The 27,551-nt window shown below is 37.5% G+C and overlaps 1 protein-coding gene and 1 pseudogene across 1 annotated transcript in view; one reads left to right on the top strand and one right to left on the bottom strand.

The window, feature by feature from the left end:
• The window catches only part of LOC117032073 (heterogeneous nuclear ribonucleoprotein A1-like), a 59,776-nt pseudogene extending 51,016 nt beyond the window's left edge, over positions 1-8,760 (top strand).
• Positions 1-27,551, bottom strand: part of LINGO2 (leucine rich repeat and Ig domain containing 2) — a 1,121,241-nt gene that overhangs the window by 98,316 nt on the left and 995,374 nt on the right. The window lies entirely within an intron of this gene.

The raw sequence follows: 27,551 nt of genomic DNA, 5'->3' as shown, positions 1-27,551 counted from the left end.
AAATGAAAAAATTGTATTAAAATTGTAATAATATATACCAATAACAAAAGATGAATACAAGTCACGTTTGACTTCTGCAATGACAAGAGGTGCTCAAAGTGGTTACCATCAGCGTCCAGACACTTCTGATTATGGCGAACTACTGCTTGAGTAATGTTGACCAAAGTGTCCACTTGTATAAATTTTTTTATATACAAAAGGTGCCAAAAAATGTGTACACATGACTTGTGTTCATTTTTTGTTATCAGTATATATTATTACAATTTTAATATAGTCTTTTCCTTTTTTATGGTTCTCTGTCTCTCTCTCTCTCTCTCTCTCTCTCTCTCTCTATATATATATATATATATATATATACACATGTATGTAAAATGACTTAATATAAATATATACATATATTTATATATTTTCAAAATACACATCTTCTAAAATTCTAAGATGGTAGGATTCAAGATACTGGTTACGAAATGAGCAAAACTCCTCTCTTAGTCCTTGGATTTTAGGTCTTCCAGGGGCAGGAGCAGGCATGTGTTGGACGTAATGTGGTATGACAGTAAAACATGGCATCTTTGGAACCATAGACTCTGATTTTGAAAATAACTGCCAAAATTTTGCTATGTGAACTTTCAAACTCATTTAGCGTCTGTCCCTAAATCGTTTTTTTTACCTATAACTTGGGGCTAATTTAGGCTAACACCTACTTTTATCTTCATGTAAATTGGAGTAAAAAAAAAAAAATCTCAGTAATTGTTAGAGATGATGATGATGAGGAGGATAGTGATGGTGATGATAAAGCTTTGATTGTGATGACAAAGAAAATCATGGCAGCAGCTCAGAAATTAAACAGCAAATTCAGTTGTTCACAAGTACAGGAAAGAACTTTGACTCAGTTGTACACATGCACACACCTGTACACACACATGCAGACAATGTTCTCAGTAATCTTGATGATATACCAAAAATAAAATCTAACCAAAGAGGTTCTTTTGTGCCTCTTATTACACTCAAAATAGTACATCAGGGAGATCTATCTTGTACCAGGATGCAGCAGTCCGATTTGTTCAAAGCCCAGTAAGTCTTCAGTGTGGCAGAACAGCACCCTGTTACCTTAATTTTCCTTATCTTTAAGCAAATGAAACCTACTGATGGGGTGCCCCAGGGACAGCCTGAAATTTCTCCATGATTTGGATTATCAGATCAGCTGATGTATATCATATTCTCAATATATTTGTGTGATCAGTAGGAAAGAACAAAGCTTGAGAAATAGCAGTGGTTGACTTATGTTCATTTGGGCAAAGGAATACTGAGATGCTGGCTTTTATCTATCTGTTTAGCATGATTATTTAAATCTGTGTTCTTGTGTGGCACCATGGCAATCACAGTAGGAGGCCATGATCTCATGCTTAAGGGAAAACCTCTCAGCAGGGCTCCTGTAGTCCTGAAATTGTATCATGACCTCAGCCCCTTTGGGGCCTCCTAGATGGAAAGCTCTGCTAGGAGAACAGGAATGCCCCTGAGGAATGAGCCAGGTCCCTCTCCACATTGCACTCCAAGTCCTGGACTTAGGCTGCTCTTATTGTTCTGCCATGAAATGATAAGCTTTAGAGGAAGGAAAATGTATTTCACTCAAGGAAAAAAAAAATCTTATTTTCTTCCTCCAAGGCTGACTTAACAGGATCTTGAAGAAACAGAAGGAGTCTTAAAGAAACCCCTTCGGCTTCTGAATACCAAATTTGCTCTAAATTCCTGGGAGCCAGGCTAGGCTGTCAATATAATCTGAGCCATAATGTGTTATTCATGTTTTTTCTGAGGTCATCAATGGCTTTGCTTGGTATTCTTACTATTCTTCAGAATAATGGCTCTTAGTGAAGCAATTTCTTCTTAACTTCTACCATGTGCCTACTTACAGGCCATATTCAAAAGCCTATTTTAAAATTCTCCAGCTCATCACCATTCTTCTTCTAGAGATTTAAATACAATCTATACCACTCTACCCATCTTGCTATTTGTTGCTTACTAAGTAATATCTTCACATATGGAATATGAACCTCACTCTTATTATTTTATGCCAGCACTCAAATTTTCAAAATATGTAGGATAGCATAAAACTTTTTTTTTATAGTAACAGGCCATTTAAAAATCTTTGTGCAAAATTAAATATCAGCAGCATGGGTGCCCTGGCCATCTGATCTCCAGGGACTCGTTGTTAAACTGCAACTTCAAAATGAGTTCCCAGTAAGAATATTGCACGTTAACCAAAACTTACAAATAGTAGGAAATGTCATAAAATCTCAGCTATTACCTTTATTGGGTTGAATGTAGTAAAATAAGGAACCCTGGGTCTCATTGAACATACACTATTGGATGTGAAGATAAGAGAGCATAGATGTTTGTGCTTGAATGGAAAGAGCTCCATATCTGGAGTTATTGCGTGTGTGTTGGGAACCTGGTTGTGCCATCGGCAAGCTGTGTGACCCTGGACAATTCACTTTGCCTCCATCGAACAGTTTCTTCCCTGCAAAACATGGCTCATGGGACTGTTGTGTGGATCCGAAAATTAATATTCTCAATAAATTCCAGGGTACTAGGAATTTCTAGCTCAGAAGTAAATCTTGGGGAAGAAAGTTAATTTCAAGAAGCAAAGGATGTGGCACAAACTGTTAGTCTTGAATGGCATGCTACTTCAAATAATATCTCAAATTTTATTGGCAATTAATAATTTATAAGCCATTTATCAACACAAAATTCTTTAATCATCCCAACAGTGCTGGGAGGTAGATGTGCTGGGCATTCTAATCTGCATTTTATAGACACGGTAAGAGGGTCAGAGAGTTAGAGAGACACACTATAGACACCCACTTAGACCTCAGCCTCTTAACACACAGTTTCATTCTTTCCATTATATCCTGAACTTCAGAGTAAAGCTGATCTCAGGAAATATATTCAGCAACGTTATAACACAGTGCTTTTAATCATTAATTAATTCTCTAGAAAGACTGACGCCTCTCTTCCCTCTAGAGTGCCTTCATTTTCCTTTTGATTGAATCCCTAAATTGCTTGAACTTCATGGAATCATATTTTTCTCATTCATTCATTCATTCATTCATTCATTCATTCATTCATGCTGTCTTTGCTCAGGCTGCCTTAACAAAAATTCTAGACTGGGTGGCTTAAACAATAGAAAATTATCATAGTTCCTGAGGCTGCGAAGTTTAAGATCAAGGTGCCAGCAGAGCAGATTTCATTCTGGGCCCTTTTCTCTTGGTTTGTAGGTCAGTCATCTAGCTTTGTGCTCACATGACTTCTTTGTGCCCCATATGAGGTAGGGTGCGGTGAGCGGTGAGTGCGCTCTCTCTCTCTCTCTTTCTCATGTCTCCTCTTAAAAGGGCCTAATCCCACCTGGTAGGCCCCATCCTCATGACCTCATCTATCCTAAATATCTCCCAAAGGACCCATCTCCAAATACCATCACACTGGTTAGGGCTTCAACATATGAATTCGGGGAGGAGACATTCAGTCTGTGATGCACGCGTTCACTCATCCAACAGTAATCACTACAGGCTTAGTGGGTAACTTTTACTCAATTCATCAGTGAACAAAGGAGTTCTTTTCCATATACACCATACTTATATGATCTTCAAAAGCAATTCTATCATATAAATAAAGCAAAAACCTTATTTCCATCTTACATGTTAGGAAGCTGGGTCTCAGAGAGGGAAAGTCAATTTTTGAGCCTGGTTTTTAATTCAGAACTTTTGAGTGCAAATCCAGTTCTCCATATACAACACAGTGCAATATACAATATTAGGGATACAAACACATTCATTCATTCATTCATTCATTCATTCATTCATTCATGCATGCATGCATGCAAAATACCTGTAGAGAATCTGCTATTTGCCCTCTATGGTTACTAGGGCTACACTGTGAATAAAACGCACTGAATCAAGCTGCCCCTTTAAAATTTATATTCTAGACCCTTTATCCTCCAGAAACATGTAATTCAGAAGAGCATGTACAAAAAACCCCTTACAATATAGGGAAGCAGAAGATATGCCATTTGATTTGCCAAGGCAGGAAAATGCTACAGATTTTCAAAGGACACAGAGACCGATTTTGGTTAAAAATAAATAAATAAAATAAGATAATAATGATAATAATAATACACAGAAACAGAAGCCTTTGAGATGAAGTTTGGAGGATAGGTGAAATGAAGATGTAAGAAAAAGACAATAGGGGGTCCACTAGACTTTCAGTTCCCTGAGAAAAGGGGTTCGTCTCTTTTATTAAGTGCCTAGAGCAGTTACTGGCATATGATAAGTGCTCGATATATGTTACACTCGCAAAGGATAACTCCAAGCATAGAAATACTACGTACAGCACCCTGAAGGAGCGAGATAAAGCTCAGCGTATGGCAGCTCTCATGGGAAGAACAGATTGGCTAATGGCTTTAACCTAAAGACTAAACAGAGAACCCTTACTCAATTCCCTTAAAAACACTCTAACATGGATATTTGCATCTCTATTTGATAGATAAGGAAATCAAATTGCAGAGATATTGTGTGCCTTGCCTAAAATTAACCAAGAGTGATAAAAGCTAGATATATATTATATATTCAGGTTCATCTGATTCTAAAGCTTGAGTTCTTTCTGTGCTACATTCTCTTTATTGTAGGAATAAGTGTAAATGTAGATATAAATGTAGGTATAGAAATAAAAAGCTATTTAGGAACTGTATTTTTTACCCCAGAGTAAAAACAAAAAGAGAGTTCAGGAGGGATCATTAATAAAATGACTCTATGAGTTTGAATCACTCAACTCTCGATGTATTTGTATCCTACTATATGCTGCATAAATCCTCAGAAATGAGCATATAATGTAGCAGTCTGGGTAAGGCACAGATTTTGCTCGAACAAGAAATACTAATCCCATCGTCATTATCCTCCTACACATAAGTACTTAGCTGCAAAGACCCTCTCTTCTTCACCCAGCCTAGAACATGATTTAATCCAAATGCCTAATAAAGGAAGCTGAATTTTTCAATTTTCCTATTTGCGTGATTTCTGGGAGGAGGACTACTATAACATTTATTGTTGTTGATGTTTGCAGTTGATGTATTGCACACACTGAGGATGGAGTCTGGAAGCTCCACTTTTCTATTTTGCATTCTGAGAACCCTCTCCTCTAAGAAAACACAACTGTAGGCACACCTTTCAACCTTTCTCTTCAGGGCTGTTCCCAGGAGTTGGCCACACAGGAGAATATTAAGTAGAGCTGGCACTCGTTTGCCTCAGAACATTCCCCATCTCCGAGTTTCAGCAGCAACAAAAGCCTTCAGAATCCCAACCACACAGCTTACTTTGTGAAGTGACTGCTCAGGAAAGAAATGAATCTTGACAACACAAAGTAATACTTCACCCAGACTATACCTATCAGGCCAAAAGGTTTAGCGCAATTTCTTAGGAGTGAAGAATCATATATGCCTTCCCGGAAGAACTTCAAAATATTCAATTTCTTGACTTGAGCTTTTAAACAATAACTACTTGATAAAAGAAGCAGACTCTCCAGATTTTTTTTTTTAATTGCTACAAAGTGAGGCAGAAACACAGCAAATATCTTTTTTTTTTTCATTTCATCTGTGACTTCACCAGTACAAAACACCCTGGAGTCTTACTCAAAAGTTATTGCTAAGGGGCCAGGAGCTGTTCTGTTTTTCAATATATCTGATGCTGGGCCGCTTAAAGACTAGGGAGAGCAGGTCTGAGACCCCACCAGCACTCAGGTTGCTCTCTGGCACATTAATAACACAATTTGCCATTGGGGGTTTCCTCTCTGGCTCACTCTGAATTTGGTTCAGAGTTATCTCCCACTGTCTAGCGATCATGGACTGGTTTGGTAGTGACTTAATTTCCCTTGGCGTTTGGTTTGATTTCTTAGTTCACATTTTCATCTTACTTCACGATATCTTCACCACACATGCTGGTCCTGGGCTTAGCTGATCTGGATCTCAGCAGACCTCCATATCCAATGCTCCTCCTGACCACCCAACTGGGCTTCTCAAAGGTTTTACCAGCATTTGGTGGAGAAGAATGCATTTAAGTCCAATTCTCCTCCTTAGTTTAAGTCAAGGGCCACTCGTTAGCAGGGCCACCTCAAACTAGTCACTTCACCTCTCCACGTTTCTGTTTCCTTCTTTGTTAAACAAGGGTGAAAATAATTGGTCTGCCCCAGTTTTGTTGTGGGGATGCCGTAAGTTCATATATATGAAAGAGCTTCCTATACTATGGAATACTCTTTATATACGTAGTTAAATCAAAACAAAACTCTTTTAGGTTAGTTCTCTGCTGCCCTCTCCTGGCTCCCAGTTTCCATAACTGTGATTTAACAGTGGGAATTAACCCTTTAGGTCTTGATAGCATCCTTGACTAGACAAGGGATATGAGGAACTGTTTTAAAAAAATACGCTCTTGTTTATAAATAAAAAACATATGCCACATACATTGGTAAAGGGTTTCCTAATGTCTATTCACATTTGGAGTCCAATTCTTCTGAATTATTTTTCAACTCAGATTTCTTTACTCTGTATTTTTCCAATCATTCTTGTCCCTCTGTGCCATCAAGAACTTTTTTTTTTGATGGAGATTTTATTAAAAGCGTACTCTCCTATTGTCTCCAAAATTCTCTTCTAAAATTCCAGTATCTATTTTATTAGTTTTGACGCTGGGTGTTTTGATCATATCAGAATATATCAATGGAAGCTTTCCAGACAGGATAAGTAGGACTCAATCTTTCCTTAAATAATTTGTTGACCGAAGCATCAAGGGAATTCTATTGTGTATCATGCTACCAGGAATGATAATTAAGTTTATTCATAATCAGGCAATGACAACTGCCTTATAATTGCTGGCTGGTTGACAACAGTTGAAAAAGGTGTCACTTATTTCAAGGCCCACCTTCAGAGAAGACAAAATGTGAAAAATGTGTATTTTAGAATTGATAAATATTTTGTCATTTTGATATTTTATTGTCCATAATTCCTATAATGGTGGTACAAAACCATCCCATTTGTTCTGGGATATCATAAGTTCTGGGATATAATAAGACTTTAGCATGCCCAGCATTCACTAGCATATAATGCCAGAGTCTTTTACTCCATTTCCCTTTATTTGACCACCTGCCATATGCCAGGTACTTCATCTAGGCGCTGCAGCTACACCAGTGAAAGACATGGCATCTAATTTCCAGAATACCACAGCTCATAATGTGAACTCCTGTCTAGTAGAGAAGGCATTCAAGTTAGATCCTAGACTGGTGCACAGAAACTTACTGCCGGAATTTTCTTAGCTGTCTGTGTATCCAACTGTTTCAACTGACACATGAAGAAAAGGAGGCTGGGAGAGATTAGTGCCTCACTCAAGGCCAGTACCAATTAATGATAGTTGTATGTAATCTATGTGGATTTATTTTTTCTGGACGATTTCAGTAAACTGTTTTAGTGAACATAATTAACCCTGTTAACTTTAATAAACTTGAACTAAAAGATGATTGGTAATGCATTCATTTTATTTTGATGGTTTTACTTTATATTAGGATAAGTGATAAGGGGGGGATGAGCAATTTAAATTTCTTCTTTTTATTCATTTAAATTACGGAATTTTATTTTTATTTTTTAAATTATAGAATATTTTATACTTATGAAATTATATCTACAATGTATTACATATAAAATATATGAGAAGTACTAAAAAAACACCCACATTAAGAAATAGGTTATCTCATTTTCTGTCAGTGGATGCTGCCCCGTAAGCATCCATTAAAGTCTCCCCTCCCATCATATCTAAGTCAGAGTCTCCCAAGGAGCCCGAACAGCTGCGGAAGCTCTTCATGTGAGGTTTGAGCTTTGAAACAACCATGAGAGTCTGAGGAGCCATTTTGAGCAACGGGGAACCTCACAGACTGTGTGGGGACCAGAGATCCAGAGGATTTGGGTTTGTCACCTCTGTCACCATGGAAGAGGTGGGTGCAGCCATGAAGGCAAGGCCACACAGGTGAAAGGAAGTCTTGGAACCAAAAAGGGCTGTCTCAGGAGAAGATTCTCAAACACCTGGTGCCCACTAAACTGTGAAAAAGATTTTTGTGGGTGGTGTTAAAGAAGACACTGAAGAACACTGCCTAAGAGATGATTTTGAACAGTGTGGGAAAACTGAAGTGACTGAAATCATGACCGACTGAGGCGGTGGTGAGAAGAGAGGCTCTGCTTTTGTAACCTTTGCTGACCATGACTCTGTAGACAAGACTCATTCAGAAATACTGTCCTGTGAATGGTGACAACTGTGAAGTAAGGAAAGCCCCATCTAAGCAGGATGTGGCTAGTGCTTCATCCAGACAAAGTGGTTCTGGAAACCTCAGTGGTGGTTGAGGAGGTGGTTTTGGTGGGAATGACAACTTTGGTCGTGGAGGAAACTTCAGTGGTCAAGGTGCCTTAGGTGTCAGTCATGGTGGTGGAGGGTATGGTGGCAGTGGGGATGGCTATGATGGATTTGGTAATGATGGAAGCAATTGTGGAGGTGGCAGAAGCTACAATGATCTTGGCAATTACAACAATTAATCTTCAAATTTTGGGCCCATGAAAGGAGGAAAATTGGGAGGTAGCTTTATCCTCTATAGTAGTGGAGGCCAGTGTTTGCCAAACCACGAAACCAAGGTGGCTATGGCGGTTCCAGCAGCAGCGGTAGCTATGGCAGTGGCAGAAGGTTTTAATTACTGCCAGGAAACAAAGCTTAGGAGGAGAAGAAAGCCAGAGAAGTGACAGGAAAGCTACAGGTTACAACAGATTTGTGAACTCAGCCAAGCACAGTGGTAGCGGGGCCTAATTGCTACAGAAAAGACATGTTTTAGACAATACTCATATGCATGGGCAAAAAACTCAAGGATTGTATTTGTGACTAATTATATAACAAGTTATTTTAGTTTCTGTTCTGTGGAAAGTGTAAAGCATTCCAACAAAGGGTTTCAGTATATTTATTTATTTATTTTTGCACACATGCTGTTGATTGCTAAATGTAGTAGTGTAATCATGACACTGAATAAATGTGTCTTTAAAAAAAAAGAAATAGGGAATTTCATATATTATTGAAGTCTCTTGTGAGGCTATTCCCTTCTCTTCACCTCAGAGGTCATCAGCATTCAGAACTTTTTATAATTCCCTGGCATTTCTTCATAGTTATAATACATATGGATGTAGTCTGAAATATTGTTTAGTTTTGCATATTTTAAAATGTTATCTAAGGAGTATCAAAGCATATGTATTATTCTCATGACTTTCTTTTTCTGCTCCACATTACGATTATGAGATTCATGCTGATGTAAACAGCTGTTTTATTCATTTCACTGCTGTTTAGTAATCACTGAACCAAAATTTATCTATTCATTCTCCTGTTGATGGACATTTGTGTTATTTCCAGTTTTTATTATTACAATTAATACTATACATTTATTCTGTTGTACATATGTAGGACTTTTTCGTGTGTGTGTGTGTGTGTGTGTATTTGCTGGGTCATTAAATATACACATTAATTCACACATACATCAGAAATGCATGAAAGTTCCTCTTCCAGAGCCTCACAAAGACTTGTTAAAAGCCTATTTTTTAAAAATTTCCAATATGGTGGGTATGACAGTATCTCATTGTGGTATTAATTTGCATTTTCTTGAATAAAAATCAAACTACATTTCCGTGTTTTTATTGGAATGTTGAGTGTCCTGTGAAATGCCTACTTATTCTTTGCCTTTATGTTTTTTTCTTTAAATAGCTTGTCTTTTTCTCATTGATTTGAAGGAGTTCTTTATATATTATGCATACTAATTTCTTTCTGGTTTTATATGTTGTAAATATCTTCTACCGTTGTCTGCTCTTCTATTTTCTACATATCTTTTGATGAATAGTTTACAATTTTAAGGTAGTCAAATTTGTTACTATTTCCTTTCTGGTAATACAACTAACCCCACATTTTCTTCATGAATTGGACTTTCCTGATCCTTTGCTTTTTTGCATATATTTTACAATTATATTAGGATTTTAATTAGAAATGTATTCAATTGATCGGATTTTTTCTTATTCCATTTTTCCATCTACTGGGTTGATATTGATATACACTAATTCTATTCTGTTAGTTGATACCATTAAAGTGTAAATGTGCATACTTAATAAAGTCATAAGTTAATCAGTATTTTTAACCTCCCCTCAAATAGTAAAAATATTTTAGAGTACTTTAACCACCTTCTGATGTACCTTATATTGCTTTTCAGTAGTTTACCCCAAGTTTTTTTTTCTTTTTTAATTTTTAGTCCTACAAATTATACATTATTTTCTTTTTCAAAGGATATTGACTTAAATCTACCAACACATTAGTCATTTTCTTTGCTCATTTTCCTTTTTTTCATGTCACATTTTTCTCTGGTATCAATTATTTCTTTCTTAAATATATTCTTTAGAAGTAAAGATCTTTAGTTGCAAACTTTAGTTTTTTTCTTTTTTAATTTTCTAAGATTGAATTTATTTATGTTCTTAAAACATAGCTCCATTGGGTTTAAAATTTTAGGTTGACAACTATCTTTTGTAGCACATTAAAGATTCATTCCATAATCGTCTTCTGGATTCCACAATCGCTTGAGAATTGAGAAGTTTCATATAAAACCTAATTGCTGATACTTTGTAGGTAAGGAATCTTTTCCCTCTGGCTGGTTTTAAGGGCTAAATCAAGGAGCTTATTCTTCTATTGTCTGTCTTGGTCTTCAACAAAACACTGGAAGTTGTGTAGTGAAGTTGGAAATAGGAAGTGTGTAGTGACAGTAGCAAGCAGAGATACTTTCCGCTAACATGACTGAATAATGTTTGACTGCGTAGTTCAGAGATGTCTATCTCATAGAGAACTACAACAATTGACTCTAAGACAAAAGCACTTTGGCAGTGTAGACATATGGCCAGAAAAATGTCTAAAATCACAAGAACAAGGACAGTCAATGGAGCACCAAGATGTATTCTCACTAAATGGTACACACTTACTACTTGTTTGTAAAGTAAATGAGTGAACATTCAGCGTACGATTTAACTCCTCAAAATATTCCACAGGGACTAAGGATGGAGTAAAGCAAAATAGAGGGATTGAGTACATTTATTATGATTGATTCACATCCAAAAAAATCACACATGCAATATATTTTCAACTACTCAAACGAACCTTACTAAAATGTGTTCACATTTTGTATACTATCCTAAAGGAGTCAAAAGGCTTATGAATTCTGCATATAAATATTTTGTACATTTGTAATATTTTATTAGCTATATTTACTTACTCATGGATTCAGTCATTCACTCAAAAATATTTATTAAGGTCTTTTATGTTCTGGGGACCTAGGTTCCTATCTAATTAAGTGGATCAAAGCCAATCCTTTAGTTTTCCACAGAGAAAGAAAACAAAAACTCTTAGGCCATGATGGAATCACAACACAAGTGTGATATTTAATTACCATTGAGGGAAAATATTTTCATTAAAATGCTAACTAACTTGAATAAAAGAGTTTCAAGAACTAATAATCAAAACTCACTCCAATATTACTCAGAGATTTTTAAAAGGCTTTATCCTTTGATATAGTTGGCCAAAAATCAAGAAAGAAGAAGAAAAAAAATGAGAAAGAGAAAAAAGAAAAAAAATGGACAAAAGTTAGGATCCTCAATCTGATAATAGACTCATGTTCAAATTTCAGCTATGTACTTACCTTTGTCAAAATGAACCACTGATGGAAAAGAACAGGCCTGATCTGAGGATTAGGCTTCAACCCTAGAGTATGATGTGTTTATAATTTATCTTTTTTTAATTAAATTTATTGGGGTGACATTGGTTAGTAAAATCATATAGGTTTCAAGTGTACATTTCTATAAGACATCATTTCTATATTGCATTGTACATTTGTCCCCCCAGTCAATTCTCCTTCTATCACCATATATTTGAACCCCTTTACCCTTCTACCACTCCCCACCCCCTACCTTCTGGTAACCACTAAACTATTGTCTGTGTCTATGAGGTTTTGTTTGTTTGTTTGTCTTATTCATTTATCGCTTTCAGTTTTATATCCCACATATGAGTGAAATCATATGATTCTTGACTTTTTATGTCTGACTTATTTCACTTAGCATGGTAATCTCGAGATCTATTCATGTCACAAATGGCAGCATTTCACCTTTTTAAAGTAATATTCCATTGTATATAATTTATCTGCTACATATGTTATGGTTAAGCGGTGATATATATATATATGTATGTATATATATATATATATATATGTATATATACATATATATATATACACACATACATATATATATATATTTATTTATATTTAAAACATAACAAATAAAACAAACAAATATGACTCTTGGCTAAAAATATACTGGTGATGGATTGACAGAGAAAATGACATGACTCCTTTACTCCTACTTTGAGTCCATTATCTCCGGACATCTCATCCTTCAATGAGAAGGATGGTCAAGCTGGTAAGAGAGAGACACACATTAGTGAGAGGAAATGGAAGCCCAATCAAGGTGAGGTAATTCTCAGGAAGTGATTGACTCCTTCCCGAGTGGAAGTGAAGGCTAGATTCCAAAGCTGGTGTCAGCAATATTTGAGGAAAATGGAGAACAAAAGGGGCACTAATGGACTGACTGGGACAGTATCTTTTTAAAAACCTTAATGAACTTAAAAGTGCTTCTAAATATGATTTTAAAATAGACTATATTAAAAAGAGGTTTGTGAGCAATTAGAAAAGGAATGCAATCCGGGAGTGCCATGTATTCCCTAGTAAAACTTACACTGTATTGACCTTGCTTTATCTGTGGGTAAAATCTCTAGACTCCTCTGCTAGTGACATCTTATAGACAGAATGGGAGCATATTTCTGCTAGACAGTTTGTGAGAAAACAAAACAAAAAAATGGAGACTAAGATGAAACTATGGGTTCAACACTTTTACAATTCGATGGATGCATAATTGATGGTACCGAAGGTGAGTTGTGACGTCTAACAAGATAGAGATGCTTGGTGGAACGATGAACCCTTCAGGACCTTGGTCCTCATCTGACCAACATTTTCATTAAGACTTGAGTTAAGACATTGGATAAATTTGTAGGTGACAAGAAACTGGAAAGAATACTAATATGTTTTATAGAAAAATCAGGTTTCAAAACAAGCTCAACAGCCTAGATATGTGAAATTTAAGACAGGTAATTGCAAAAACATTTGAATATAAATGTGACTTACTGAGTAAAATTTAACAACTTAGCAGGTAAAAACACTTGAGCTTTAGAAAAGTGTATTCAATATAAGGTGATAATAAAAAACAATGATTCTACTACCTGCGTCAAAAACATCCCAGAGCGTAAGGGGGTTGGGGGGTGGGGGATGAGGGTGAGGGGGATCAAATGTACAGTGATGGAAGGGGAGCTGACTCTGGGTGGTGAACACACAGTGTGATTTATGGATGATGTGATACAGAATTGCACAACTGAAATCTATGTAATTCTACTAACAATTGTCACCCCCAATAAATTAAAAATAAATTAAAAAAAAAAAAAAAAAAAAAAAACATCCCAGGAAGGACTCAGTCAACACAAGTTAACCTCTTCAAAGACACTGAGCTATTTCTTGTTTCAGGTTTCCAGTAATTGTTTTGTCAGTTACTCTAAAAGGACTCATAATGTTATCTTATATTTATTATACTGCTTTATGATTTTCAAACTTGTTCTCTCTCTTCCTATCTCTCTCTCTCTCTTTCTCTCTCTCTCCCTCTCTCTCTACAATTAAATTTATTGGGGTTTATTATTTATTGGGTTAATTTATCTCTCTCTCTCTCCCTCTCTCTCTCTCACACACACACACACACACACACACACACAGAGTTTGGTTTAGAGCTCACTAAGTACGCATAATGTTTCAGATCTCCGTTGCTCCTTGTAATACCTCTTGTGTACTTATAAATATTTATAATTCTTTTTATAAATGATAGATGTCAACTTCTGGAGGTTGGATTACCCCAAGTTTCTTAATAAATCCTTTTCTTTTCTCTATACATATATGTTTCTCAGGTGGTCTTGTTCAGTTCCAAGGTTTTAAATGCAGTTTATATGTGTTGACGCCCACATTTATATCTCCTTCTTTGAGCTCCTTGCTGACCTCCAGATTCACATATTCTGAATCCTTGACAGCTTCACTGGAATGTCGCATAATACATCTCCAAACAGACCACGTGATATTTTCTTCTACTGTGTTCAGCTGTCAGTGTTCTACATCTTAGTAAATAATATCATCTTCTACTCAGTTGCTCAAGTCAAAAATCCAGGTATCACCTTTGATATGTCTTCCCTTACAATCACCATGAAGTCTATCAACTCTATCTCCAAAATCACTCCAGGAAACATCCAATTCTGTTCATCTCTGTTGCTATACCAGAGTCTAAGGCCATACCGCCTTTCATTATTTCCAAAACCTCTTATGCGTCGCCCCACTTTCACTTGTGCTTTCTATAGGACATTCTCCAAACAGTAACCAAAGGTATCTTTCAAAACACACATCAGATTTTCTCATGTCTCTGCTCAAAATCCTCCAATGGCTTCCCACATAATAAAAAGAATATCTCAATTTCTACCATGGCACAGGGCCCCTGCCTCATGTGGCCTGCGCTAAATTTTTAGCCTCTTTTCTTCTCACTCTCTCACTTATTCACAAGAGTCAAACCACAATGGCTTTCTATTCTTTGAACATTCCAATCTCATATCTGCTTTAGCGAATGGATTTTTCTGGTCCCTCTGCTTAGAATTCTATGCCCCCAGATTTGTCAATGGCTGTTTTCTTCTTGTTTGTACCTTAGTTTGAAGGTTCACCTCCTCAATGATGACGACTGTACCTCCCCCAGCTACTATCAGAACATCCTGGTTTACTGTCTTCAAAGCAAGAATCACTGTACGTATAGCAATGACCTCGTGTATTTGTTCATTGACTATCTCTCCCTCACATAGCAATGGGATCCTGTGGTAAATGCTACCCCTGCATCCCCAAAGCCTAGAACAGAGCATGACACATAGTCGACACTCACAAATAAGTACCTGTTGAATGAATAGATTCGGGAATTAATGAAGAAAGTTTTAAAATATGGGTACTTAAATTTCAACATGAGTTTCGTGTACATCAGTCAAGAAACATGACGTAGTAGATACTTTCAGGTTTAACGGGAGGAGGCACTGAAGAGAACAACTTGGGACCTTTTACATGGAAAATGCATCAATGGTTAGATGACAGCCAGTGGGACAGTTGCGTGTGGTGGGAGAGAGCATCCTGAAATAGTGGACAAGTTCTGTTTTCATTAATTTGGGTTCAGTTCCCTTCTAGAGGATTCAGCAATGGAGAATGATAGTATAAAACACAGTTTTTCAACCTCAGCATTGTTCCCATGTGGGGTTGGATAATTCTTAGTTGTAGGAGTTGTTCTGGGCATTTTTAGACTGTTTAGCAACAACTCTGGCTTCTGCCCACCAGATACCTTTCTAGTTATGGCAACCAAAAAACATCTCCAGACACTGCCAAATATGCCCAGAGGTGAGGAGAGGCAAAATCACCCCTGGCTGAGATTCACTACTGTAAAGAAATTTTCTGACACTGATGTTTTTTACATTTAACAAATACACAAAATTAACTTTAAAAAAACAAAACAAAATACTTCTTAGGTTGAACTGTTGTTGTAAAACACCCAAAATAAAAGTAAAAAAAAAAAAATGTGCCCATATTTTGAAATGGGCTATAGCTTTAACGGTAGTATGTAATGGGAATATTTACTTGGGCCCAATTTTAACATTCAGAACTTAAAAAGAAAAGTATTTTATTCAACTACAATTCTTGGCAACTTCAAATACAAAACTCAGAGGGTTTGTGGCATTCTGAAGAGAGATGGGCTTACAGATGAAGAGAGCTGTTTTGAATCTCAGCTCTGCTACTTACTCGCTGTGTGACCTTGGGTGAGTTACCTAATGGAGCTGAACATCACTTTCCTCCACTACACAGGGAAATGAAATCCCTATATCTTAGAGTTATTGTGAAGTTTAAATGAAGTTATGCATAAAAATGGCCTGCCTGAATGTATAATGCGAAATAGATTCTCTTTGAATTGTGGTGATTTTTTTCCTAAAGTGCTTTTCCTTTTTATGTCATACAACAGCAGGTAACGCAAATGTATACAATGATACAGAATCAATATACAGTGAAAACATTAAAGGAATGTCTCTACTACTTCCATGCAAATAGAATTTGACAGGAGTCAAGTATTAATTAAGATACTGCTTTCTGATTTCACATTGTACTTCTTGATCATAGAAACCTTCTTAATTAGATCTGATCTTGATGCTTGACGTGTGTTATCACACTCTCAACTTCTGATTTAATAACTTCATTTTGGCGAGGTATGCCTTCCTGCGAGAAGTAGGTCGGGGTGCTCCTATGTCACCTTGGGTTTTGAAGCACATGAAAGGAACAAAATAGAAAACCACCTTCTGAAATCTTATTAAGACGGATGAAACTTGAGGACTGTCATCTTCAATTGCTGATTTCAAAAGACCTTCATCTCAAATTGGCAATGGAATGTTGTGTCATATAGGCATACGCACAGAAAGCAACCTGCACCCAAACTGAGTACAAAAACCCTCAATATGATCATAAACTATCAGACTGAAAAAACAAAATCTTGCTATTAATTGTCTAAGTTAGGGCCAAACGTCTAATGTTATGTTAGCAAGGAAATGAGTCATGTCTTAAAACATTTTCATTCTTACAAAGCTGTGAGTATGGGTCTCAAACTATAAAACATGGCCATAATATTTGGGTGGGGCTTTGCAGTAAACATTTTGAAAACGGTAGTAGATAAATGGGCAAATAACAGACTTCGAAAGCTTTAAAGTGGATTTTCAGAGCCTCTGTTACTTAGTTTCTCCAATCTAAGTTTTATTATTTAACTTCCTTAAACTAAATTCTTTTCTCCCGTTCACAGCCGGGAATGTCCCAGTTTAAAAAAAAAAAAAATTCTCTCCCTCCTTCCCTCCCTTCCTTCCTTCTATTGATCTCTTTCTCTCCAGAATTTCTGACTCACAGATTCCTCTTTGTCTGCATTATCTTGCCACCTCATCATCCTTCAGTCAAGAAAATCAGAGCCACAATTCTAGACGTCCTTTCAGCAATTGTGCAGCCTTATAAGGACTGAGTTAGTGGGTTTGATTTCCCCTCTGGCATCCTCTTAATGACTTATGCTTGTCCCTTAATATCCCCACCTCCAGGCATTTTTGGGGTGCTCTCATTGCCCCAGGTGCTTGCCTCTCTTAGTACTGACCCAGGACATTATAACCCTTTCCTTCCTCATTTGCTTCCTTCCGCACTGAATTGAAAGCACTTCCAAGGCTTCAGTGCCTACCTTCAAGAACAGAATTGTATTGTGAGACCCATGCTTTGTTAAACATCATGCCTGTGAACAAGATTCCCAAAGACAGCACATGGCTGTAGGCAGGAAGTTGAGCACTTGCTCCCGATAGCCCTGTGGGGCTCTGTAATCCCTGGCCTTGGCCTCAGCCCCTTTGACTTCTGTAGACCAAGCCTAATTGCTCCAGGGAGGGATCTATCTTCTCACATCACTGAGCCACTGGGTGGTGGTGAGAATCTTCTTCCATGAGACGCTTTTGTTTTAATTATGAAAAGACTCTTCTTCATGGGTGGCCAGATTATGAGAAAAGGCGTCACTTCCTCCTCAAAGTAGGTTGACTATTACAGACTGTTATTGAATTGGGGTAAATGCTACCCCATTCTAAACCTGCCTTCGCATCACAAAGGGAAAGCCAGAATTACACTTCCCAGAATTCCCCTCTTTATAGTTCTAGGGTTGGCCTCTATGAAGATTAAATAAAATACCACATGTGAAATGCCAGGCACGATGCCTGGTACCCAGTAAGAGTTTAATCAATTTCAGATGTTTTTCTCTTTTTCAACTTTGGATACTGATGTCACATGAAGAGCAGATATATCAAATCTAATGAATGTGTAATCTTGAGAAGGCCATCAGATATACTCATTAATCAACAGTGATCACTTTTCCTTGAGAAGTGTTGACTATAATAATAGCAAAGTCTGGAATTGACCTCGTATCAGGCAAAATGAGAAAGGAATAAAGAACATTTAAGATGACACATGTGTTGGAAAATTCATATCAGAAGAGTAATTGTACATTGTGTGTCACATCAAGATTAAGATCCATTTTTTAATTAACTAATAATGATTATGCTGTCATTTAACTGTGTTGTGCATATCTTCCTAGACCTTCTTGGACCTTAGAGTATAATCTGATGAAATATTAATTAACAGAGAACTGGTGCATTCTGAAAAGCAAGAGTAGGGAAGAAAATGGCTATATGCACAGCAGTGTACTGTCTTAAAGAATTTGTACTAATCTGGTTTTTCTAAGAGACAAGCTTTGTTGGTACCAGAATCATTGTAATTAAACTCTTTGTGCTCTTTGGCTTTTCCAAAGAATGTAAAAGTTTCCTTTACTCAGCATCTATTAGACGCCTTCAAGTGCTGAGCCCTCACATGACAAACTAAAGATGGGAGGATAGAAGATAAGTAAAATGTTAGTAATAAAACAAACAGGACGTATCTCCATTCCAAAGAAATAACTAAATAGATACCAATCACACATGCTCAAGTGAGGGAAGGAACTTATCAGTTAATAGGCACGTAGTATGTGCTCAGTACTTATCAATATTATCTTAGTTAGCTGCTCAAATTGACTAAGATATGTTGTTAAAAACTTGTGACCTAGGTGTTTGTATTCCCGTTTAATACATGAGGAATTGGGCTCATTTTGCCCAATGTTGCATAGTAGAAGGTGAAAGAGAAAGAATCCAAACCCCCTGATACCAAATCCTCTTGATTTATACTATCATATTTTGCAAAACAAAAAACAAACCTAAATAAAACAAAATGAAACTCTTTTGATTAGTTGTGTAATGCCAAAGATATTGCCCTGTACATAGTAGATGCTTCATGAGCACTACTGGGCATTGCTGAAGTCATGGGGCAGACTCTGCATAAATAATTCCCTTTGGAATGGAGAAAGTCAGAGGTTAGGATGGATTTAAAGTAACTGAAGGCCCCTGGAGGATGAAGGTATGAAGGGATCTTTGGAAGGAGCCCATACACTGGCCTTTGGTTGCAGGTTATAGCTAACATTCACTGCTATATCGCACTCTGTGAGCATTTTATGCACAATATCTAATATAAACTTCAAAGCGGCCCTTGAGCTGTGAAGTATCATTAATCTAATTTTACAGATGAGGACTTAGAGACTTAGAGAGGTCAAATAACTTGCCCAAGTTCACACAAGGCCGCCTACCTGTCCCTGAAGATCATGCTCATGAATATTACACTGTATTTTTACAATTAGACGCTATACTATATTCTACAGTATAAAATGTTTACTAAACATAAATTCAATTGCACTGAGATGTGAAAGGCAGACCCTAGGAAGTCTCATGTACCTGCAACTCCCAGATCATGGGAACAATAGAAGGGAAGGGCAGCTTCTTTCCCTCTCATTCTAGATGTCTTCAAAACCTTTGGGATATGCAAGAGTGGATGAGGTATGACATTGACATATTCACCTTTCATGGGTCTTTCCTACAACTTGGTGTCTTTTCTGAGGCACTAGAGCTGTCACAGTGAGGCTTTAACCTGAAGAAGCCAGCAGAGTAAGATTAATTGTTTGGCATCGATGAAATGCATTTCTGATGTATCAAAAAACAAAACCAAAATATACCACTGTGTCAGAAACTGAAAAGCAAAATGGATCATGTCAACTGATCCCTGTGTTACTGGCACCAATTCCGGTCAGTCTCAGACTCCACTGGTCAAGCTGCGGCAGATCATCCCTTTGCCATGGAAAACATTCCAGCTACCCCAGAAAGTAATGGACATGGAAAGAAGGATGGGTACTTTGTTACCTCATGAGAGCGATCAAGATAGCAGAACCCACCTGGGAGATATAAAGTCCCCAATATGGAAATGGAAATCCCCAAGAATAGCATGCGGCCAACAGGCAAAGAGAGTCAAAGTCAGAGGTACCTGGGAGGTATTTTATTGGGCAGCAGGATACTTAAAAAATGGTATGTATTTGTTAGTAAAATGAGGCAGCTCTCTATGTACTGAGATGAGGAAATCTCTAAGACAAATTGTTAAGTAATACAAGTAAAGAACACTGTGTGTATAGTATGATCCTCTTTATATTCTGAGATGTAAACAGCTATATAAAAACATTTGCATTTGCTTATATATATATAGAGGACAACCCTGGAGGAATATATCTCATTTGCATCTGGATAGGGAGCTGGTGAATAGCAGCGTGAGGGAAACTTACTTTGCACTGAAAATCCTTTTATGTCATACTATGAGAATATATTACCTTAACAGAAAATAAATATTTTTAATAATAAAAGAAAACATCTCTGTGTGTATGTGTCCTGGTGTTTCTGAGCCAGAAAAGAAACGAACAAACCAAAAAATACAACTCTAAAGAAATGCTGCACTATTTTCAGAATGAAAAGATGATGCTGGTTCAGATTCAAAAAAGAGGGTAAAATTCAGAAAAAATAGAAGCCTGTATTCCATTGTTCACCACTCAAAGCCATGAGTCCTGAGAGGCAATTTTTATAAGATAGGCAGCCAATATAACTAACTTCAAAATGCAGTTTTTCCTTCCCAAACCCCTCCATTACCTTTTCTCTTTTGAAACAAGGGACACATTTATGAACATTCGAATATGAGCAAATTGAGCTTCATGAGGTCCCAATCTCATTTCTCAGCCTAATAAAAGGTAAAGAGACTTTAAATCTAGTTCAGGCATACTTTATCTGAAAGGTAAAAACTCTGAATTTATATATTCGTATGTCAGAAGTGAGTTTGATGATAATTTAAATACATGTATACATCCCAAATGGTATCATGCACAATGCAGCAAACCCTGGATAACTGGGAGAGCAAAAAACTTGAGTTCCAACATGGTCACATATTTGTGAGACTTTAGGGGCGTCCCTGTGATCAGTTTTCATGTCATCAAACTCAAGGCTATAATCTTACTGAAGTTGCCTTCATTACAGGGAACATTTACATAGCAAGTGTGCTAGATGAATTCCAAAAATGGTTCCAGTTCTTTCCCTCCCCGTATCCACAGCCCTTGCAATATAACTTAGAAGTTACTTCCATGAGGAGTCTTTCTTCGCATCCTTTGGATGGAAGCTGGCCTCATGACTTACTTTAGCAAATACAATGGAGTACAGAGGACTCAGGCCTGGGCTTCACCTGGCCTTCTGTGCTTCTGCTCACTATCTCTTCTATTTTTGCCAGAAGCACGAGTCCAGGTTAGACTTCTGGAGAATAAGAGAACATGTTCGAGTTGAGGCCATCCCAGACCAGTTAGCTCTTCTTCTGTGTGCCGTCAGACTACAGACACATACAAGACCCCCGCCGAGATAAAGTGAGATGAACTGAGTTTAGGTCATATCATCAGATCTATTCAGCCGACCCATAGACTCACAAACAATAATAGCCACTCACTTGGGCGGTGGTTTGTTATACAGCATGTTTACAACGAGACACAGAAATTATACAGTAAAAAAAGGAGATACTTCAAACAGTATGTGTTTTGCTAATATTTGTTCTAGTCACTTGTATGAACATTTCCATTGAAGAAAAAAAAAGAAGCACTTCTAACCAGAAATATAAGTGGAATAAATTCATGAGAAAATGAGTTTTCTTTTGGATTCTCTAAATTAGAAAGGTTACTTGGCCAACAGAGTGAGATTTTTTTCATTGTCCATTCAATGTTGGTCCTACCTGGTGATCTTTCCCTGGTATGACCAGATCCCTATATGTCGTGCTCAGCACTCAGATATAGGAACATACCAAGAGTATCAAACATGCATCTCTATGTCCTTCCCCACATCCATTCCCATGCTATTGTCAGCTGCTTTTAACCAAATACACGGAGGGCCCTTACTTAGCTCCTGAGCCCACCACTTCTGAAATAATACCTTGGTTCATGTTTCCAGACCTTGACATAAGTGGTCCAGCCATAGCTGCTACCCTTCAATATGCCCCAATTCCCTTCACTGATAATAAGGATACGTCTAACACCAGTTGGAAGAACCCTTTGGTTGAAGCATTTCCAACCATTTACACACACACACACACACACACACACACACACACACACACACACACGCAAGAGGTTGGACAATTAGGTTCATGCACGAACTTGTTGCAACGATGTTGCTAACCTTTTTTGATATCAGAGGGATTATTCATTACGAATTTGTAGCAACTGGACAAACAGTTAACCACGTTTACTATTTGAAAGTGCTGAAAAGGCTGCGTGAAAAAGTTAGACAACCTGAACTTTTTGCCAACAATTCATGGCTCTTGCATCACGGCAATGCACCAGCTCACATGGCACTGTCTGTGAGGGAGTTCTTAGCCAGTAAACACATAACTGTATTGGAACAGCCTCCCTACTCACCTGATCTGGCCCCCAATGACTTCTTTCTTTACCCAAAAAAGATAAAGGAAATGTTGAAAGGAAGACATTTTGATGATATTCAGGACATCAAGGGTAATACGACAACAGCTCTGATGACCATTCCAGATAAAGAGTTCCAAAATTGCTCTGAAGGATAGACTAGACACTGGCATCAGTGTATAGCTTCCCAAGGGGAGTACTTTGAAGGTTACCATAGTAATATTCAGCAACGAGGTATATAGCACTTTTTCAAGGATGAGTTTGTAAACTTAATTGTCCAACCTCGCGTGTGTGTATAATTATACATGCATATATACATATATCATACATATAAAATGATATGTATACACACACGTGTGCATGTGTGTGTGTGTATGTATATACATAGTGTCCAGACTAGACCCCACATCAGCAAATAGGAATTTAATGTTCTGTTTTGGCTCTCCCAGACAACGAAGGCCTAGGCCAACCAATAAGTGCTTGCCTGCTTAGCACAAGTTGTTTAACCGCATTCTAAGACTTCCTTTTTCTCCTTATAAGAAAAGCCGTCCTGCTTTAACCAATCAGCAAGTGGCTAACATGACTTCTTATTCCTTCTTGCTTTGGTCTATAAAAATACCTCTTGCCTTGTACAGCCAGCCATTCACTATGTGCTAGATTGGATGCTGCCCAATCCATGAATCACTGAATAAAAGACTACAGGATGAGTAAATTGTCTATAAAAATTGTTCATGTTTTTTATGTGCATATACACATACATACATATACATACGCATATATACATACACATACATACATACAGATAAAATGTATACATATGTGTATATATGTAAAATGATGATAATGGCTTAGAACAACTGAGTGCTAAATAAATGGCAATAATGACGACACCCGAAGTTCAGGTATGTCCTAGGCAGCACCCTAGACATGCCTCTGGTAGGTACGTTTGGACCCTACCTAGAATAGCTATGTCCTTTAGATTTCTGGCCTTTATCATCAATCTAGTCTGATAAAAGCCAGATCTTAAAACCAACTGTTTTCCTTTACAAACCACATAGTAAGCAGTACTCCATCTGGTTCTGGTTTCCTCCCCCCACTATATACCCCCGACCTTGGGGTCCACAGGTGAAGTCCTGGCATATCTCAAGTCTAAGGCCCTGAGTATTGCCAAATATATAGCATGCAACATATTGGGGACTACAGAAACTGACCCTTAGCATGGAATTAAGATCTGACCTGAAAAAATGGCAGTTTTCTCTCTCCAAGACCGGGCAGCGTTTTTCCTTATTTGTGTGAACAGTGATAAGGATGTCACATCCTTCAATGATAGTGAACATTGCATGGGTCATCAAAATAGTTTTTGGAGCCCTTATTATGTAGCAGGCATTAGCCTAAGTGCCTTATATGCCTTTAATTCTTCTCCAACCTTATGAGTTAGGTGCTATCACCATTGCTATTTTATGACAGGGATAAGTGATGCCGAGAGAGGCTAAGTAACTTGCCCAGGGTCGCAGAATGAGCAAGTTGCCCAGGGAGTCAGACCTCCAAACACATGCTCTTTGGCTCTCTGCTAGTTAGCTTGGCTGCCGTGTGCACTGGGGCTGGGCTCTGCCTTCACTTGAGTCCTGGGACTAGTTCTCAGACTCCATGCCTATGAGAGAAAAATGTAAGAGGCAATTTATCCAGTACATTTTCTTCCGGAATAAAAGGACTCATTTCCTTGTCACAGTGCTGCGACACCTCTGTGGGAAAAAAGTCCCTGGTCATTACCAGGTGCATTACCAGCAATCTCCCACAAGAAGCAACGGTTTCTTTGTTCTGAGAATGACACAGATGGGCATATGGGTGAGGCAGGCTATGACACTGCAATGTTCCTTGCTTTCAGCATACCAACATCTTAGGGTCATCATGAGACTTAAAAGGGGTCATTCACAGACTGTATTTACTGGAACATTCAGCACATTGTATGTGCTCATTAAATATCAGTTTCCTGTAAGTGTCACCTTGGCCGGAACTTTTAATGTTTTTCTAATTAAATATTAATGTCACTCATATTATGGAACATTTTTTAACACTGGAGAAACACTTTTGTTCCCAGAAAAGGGCATTTTTAAAGTCCCAGTTTCTAGTCTGAAAATGCAGTGTGCTGCTCGCCTAAATAATCCGTTACCATTAGAGTGTCATTTTTACACTCTACTGGGAGCATTAGTGTTGGCTGACTGAGATATAAGAAAGCAAGGGTTGCTCACCACATCTGGGGAAAATAATGAGATACGAGTGCCTTCCATAGATGCTGAACACTTTTTATTCCGCCATCTACAAGCATACATAACTTTGGACATCTGACCAGAGACACTTTTTAGGAGCTTGTAATAAAGGAGCAAGCTTGAGGAAAGTAGCTCTATGATGTCACTTGCAACATTTATTGAAACTTCTGAACCCTCCAACACATCTTGGATCTGGTACCCAGCAAAGGAGCTGGTCCACAGCAGATATGCAGTAAGTGTGATTTGAACAAGCAGCCCTTTGAAAAGGTCGAATGTTATTTATAATTAGTGTGAAATAGCTCCAAAGAACTAGAATTATTTTTACAAAATTTGGTATAATGGATGTGACCTATTCAGGGAAGAAAATGGCGGTGAAATATATAAATTAACTGCCACTGGCAGAAGAGTAACAATGAAAAAGACTACCTAGATAAGTTGCTGGAATGTTAGCGACTGCCTAAGGTGAATGAATGCATCCCTGCCGTTACTCATATTTTAGCAAGCTGCAGGAAGTAACAGGAAGTAGTTTGTCTATGTCTCTATAAGGTCCCTCCCCTACCTCCACAACCCAGAATCTTCCCTAGTAAATTCAGTGTACTCTGCAGCTTATGCTTATACAAAAGACAGCTTGAACATATCCTCTAAATTTGGTAAAAATCTACCAAGCCTTATTTTGCATGATGAAAGAGAGAGAGAGAGAGAGAGAGAGATACAAAAGTTTCATTTTATGTATCTGTTTTAGACCAGGAAAATCTGTTCTTCTGATATTATTACAATGACGCCAAGCGTTTGGTAACCTATGTGAAAGGATCCTAAGTGTGCTAAACGTGATATCTTTTCCACTGAGTATCCTAAACCACTTAATAAGCTATACATTAGACGTGCTCAATTTTCATGGCTTCATTAATAATACTTGAGATAAAACCACGCTGAAAAGGAGGGTACTTCTTCTCCCCTTCTATGAGGCACTCAAAGTTAATTGTGCAGTTCTTATAATAGAGGAATAACAGAAGTCCTTTGAGTTAAAATTAAGGTTACTTGAAAGAACAACACACACTAGGTGGCCTCTCAGTAGAAAAAGGAGACAGGACATAGGTGGACACTAACTGCATGAAATCCATTTCAGAAGTAATTAGAGACATCAGATATATCTAAACCGATAAGATGATATTTTAAAATTTTAATAACAATCTAATTAGAATTCTATAATTAAGACTTTAACATTTACGTTATGTCTGAGTTCTGGAAATATTCCAAATTTTTGAAAGAAATTAGATATAGATGATGTATTACAGAATTGTACACCTCAAATCTATGTAACTTTACTAACAATTGTGACCCCAATAAACTTTAATTAAAAAAAAAGAAATATCTGATTTCTCCTGGAAGCTAGAGTAACATCAGTGTGACCTACAAAAGCCATTAAAGAAAAATACATACATTAACATAAGAATACATATACCCTCCAGCAGGGCCTACAGCTGAAATGTCCTGCTGTCTTCACAACTCAGTGATCATTAGTTGCAAGGACAGTCTGATTTACTTACCTATCCACCTTAGCACGGAGATTGTTTTTCTGTGGCAAGCAGGTGGTGAATAACAGTAAGGTACGCTTAAAAATGAGGGGACCTGACGGGAAAGGGGTGAGATATGCTGGACGTCTGGTTTAAGAAATGTCTACAGACAGGACTTGGACAAGGCTTCTCTTCATCTGTTCTAAAATCAAATTTAGAAAATTCATACTGTTCACATTTCTTTGTCCCTATTTATTTCTCGAATCTTGCCCATGGGCTTTGTCTTCCATTCAGATCTATTTTGTCCTTCTCTCTAGTGTCTTGATGTCGGATATATACTTCTGAGCACTTCCCGTTTCCTGATATAATGTAGTTATATCCTCAGAGCATGGATCTTTCTTTCCTTTGCATGCTAGGTATCTGCTGTGTCATTTTGGTATTTTTATGTGGGGACATTGGTCACCGGCAAAGGCATATATGGATTGAAAAAGTCAGGGAATTCCTAGCTCTATATGGAAGAGATGTTCTGAGTACCGATTGGTAAGTGTTATGCATGATAACATGTCTAGAGTTCCCAAGATGGTAAGAATATTATATGCGACACAGCAAGAGAAGCAGCCAACGCTTGCACCCATATCGAAAAAGGCCCAGAGCTTATTTGGAACAGAGAATGTTTTGATAATGAGATTATGCTGTGATGAGAGGAAACGGTAAACATGTCTGTGTATGGACAGGAGGGGAATGACTATTTGACATAACTTTTGGTTAAGGCTACTCTTTTAGGCTGGCTTTGTAATGTATTTCATGCTGCAATGGTGTTAGGAGGCACCAAAAATTAAAACAAATCCTAGAAATTGTAGATCACATTGACTTTGAATCGAAGATGTTATGCTCGAACTATAGAAAGACCTTATGTATTGGGCAGGGCAATAGCAACAATTAGAGTATTACTGGTTAGAGCAACAGATTAACCAAAGAGTCCTCAAGGTGATTTTTGAAAAATCAAGATGATTTAGTTTTTGTATCTTGTCACTTCCAGAATGCAAAAGCCTAAGCCCGTATCATAGGTCCTGGGATTAACAAGATGAGTAGGGTGAAATATCTAGTAATGATTTTTAA

This window comes from Rhinolophus ferrumequinum, chromosome 12, assembly GCF_004115265.2.
Source record: "Rhinolophus ferrumequinum isolate MPI-CBG mRhiFer1 chromosome 12, mRhiFer1_v1.p, whole genome shotgun sequence".
Taxonomy (NCBI): Eukaryota; Metazoa; Chordata; class Mammalia; order Chiroptera; family Rhinolophidae; genus Rhinolophus; species Rhinolophus ferrumequinum.
This window is presented reverse-complemented; position numbering and strand designations above follow the sequence as displayed.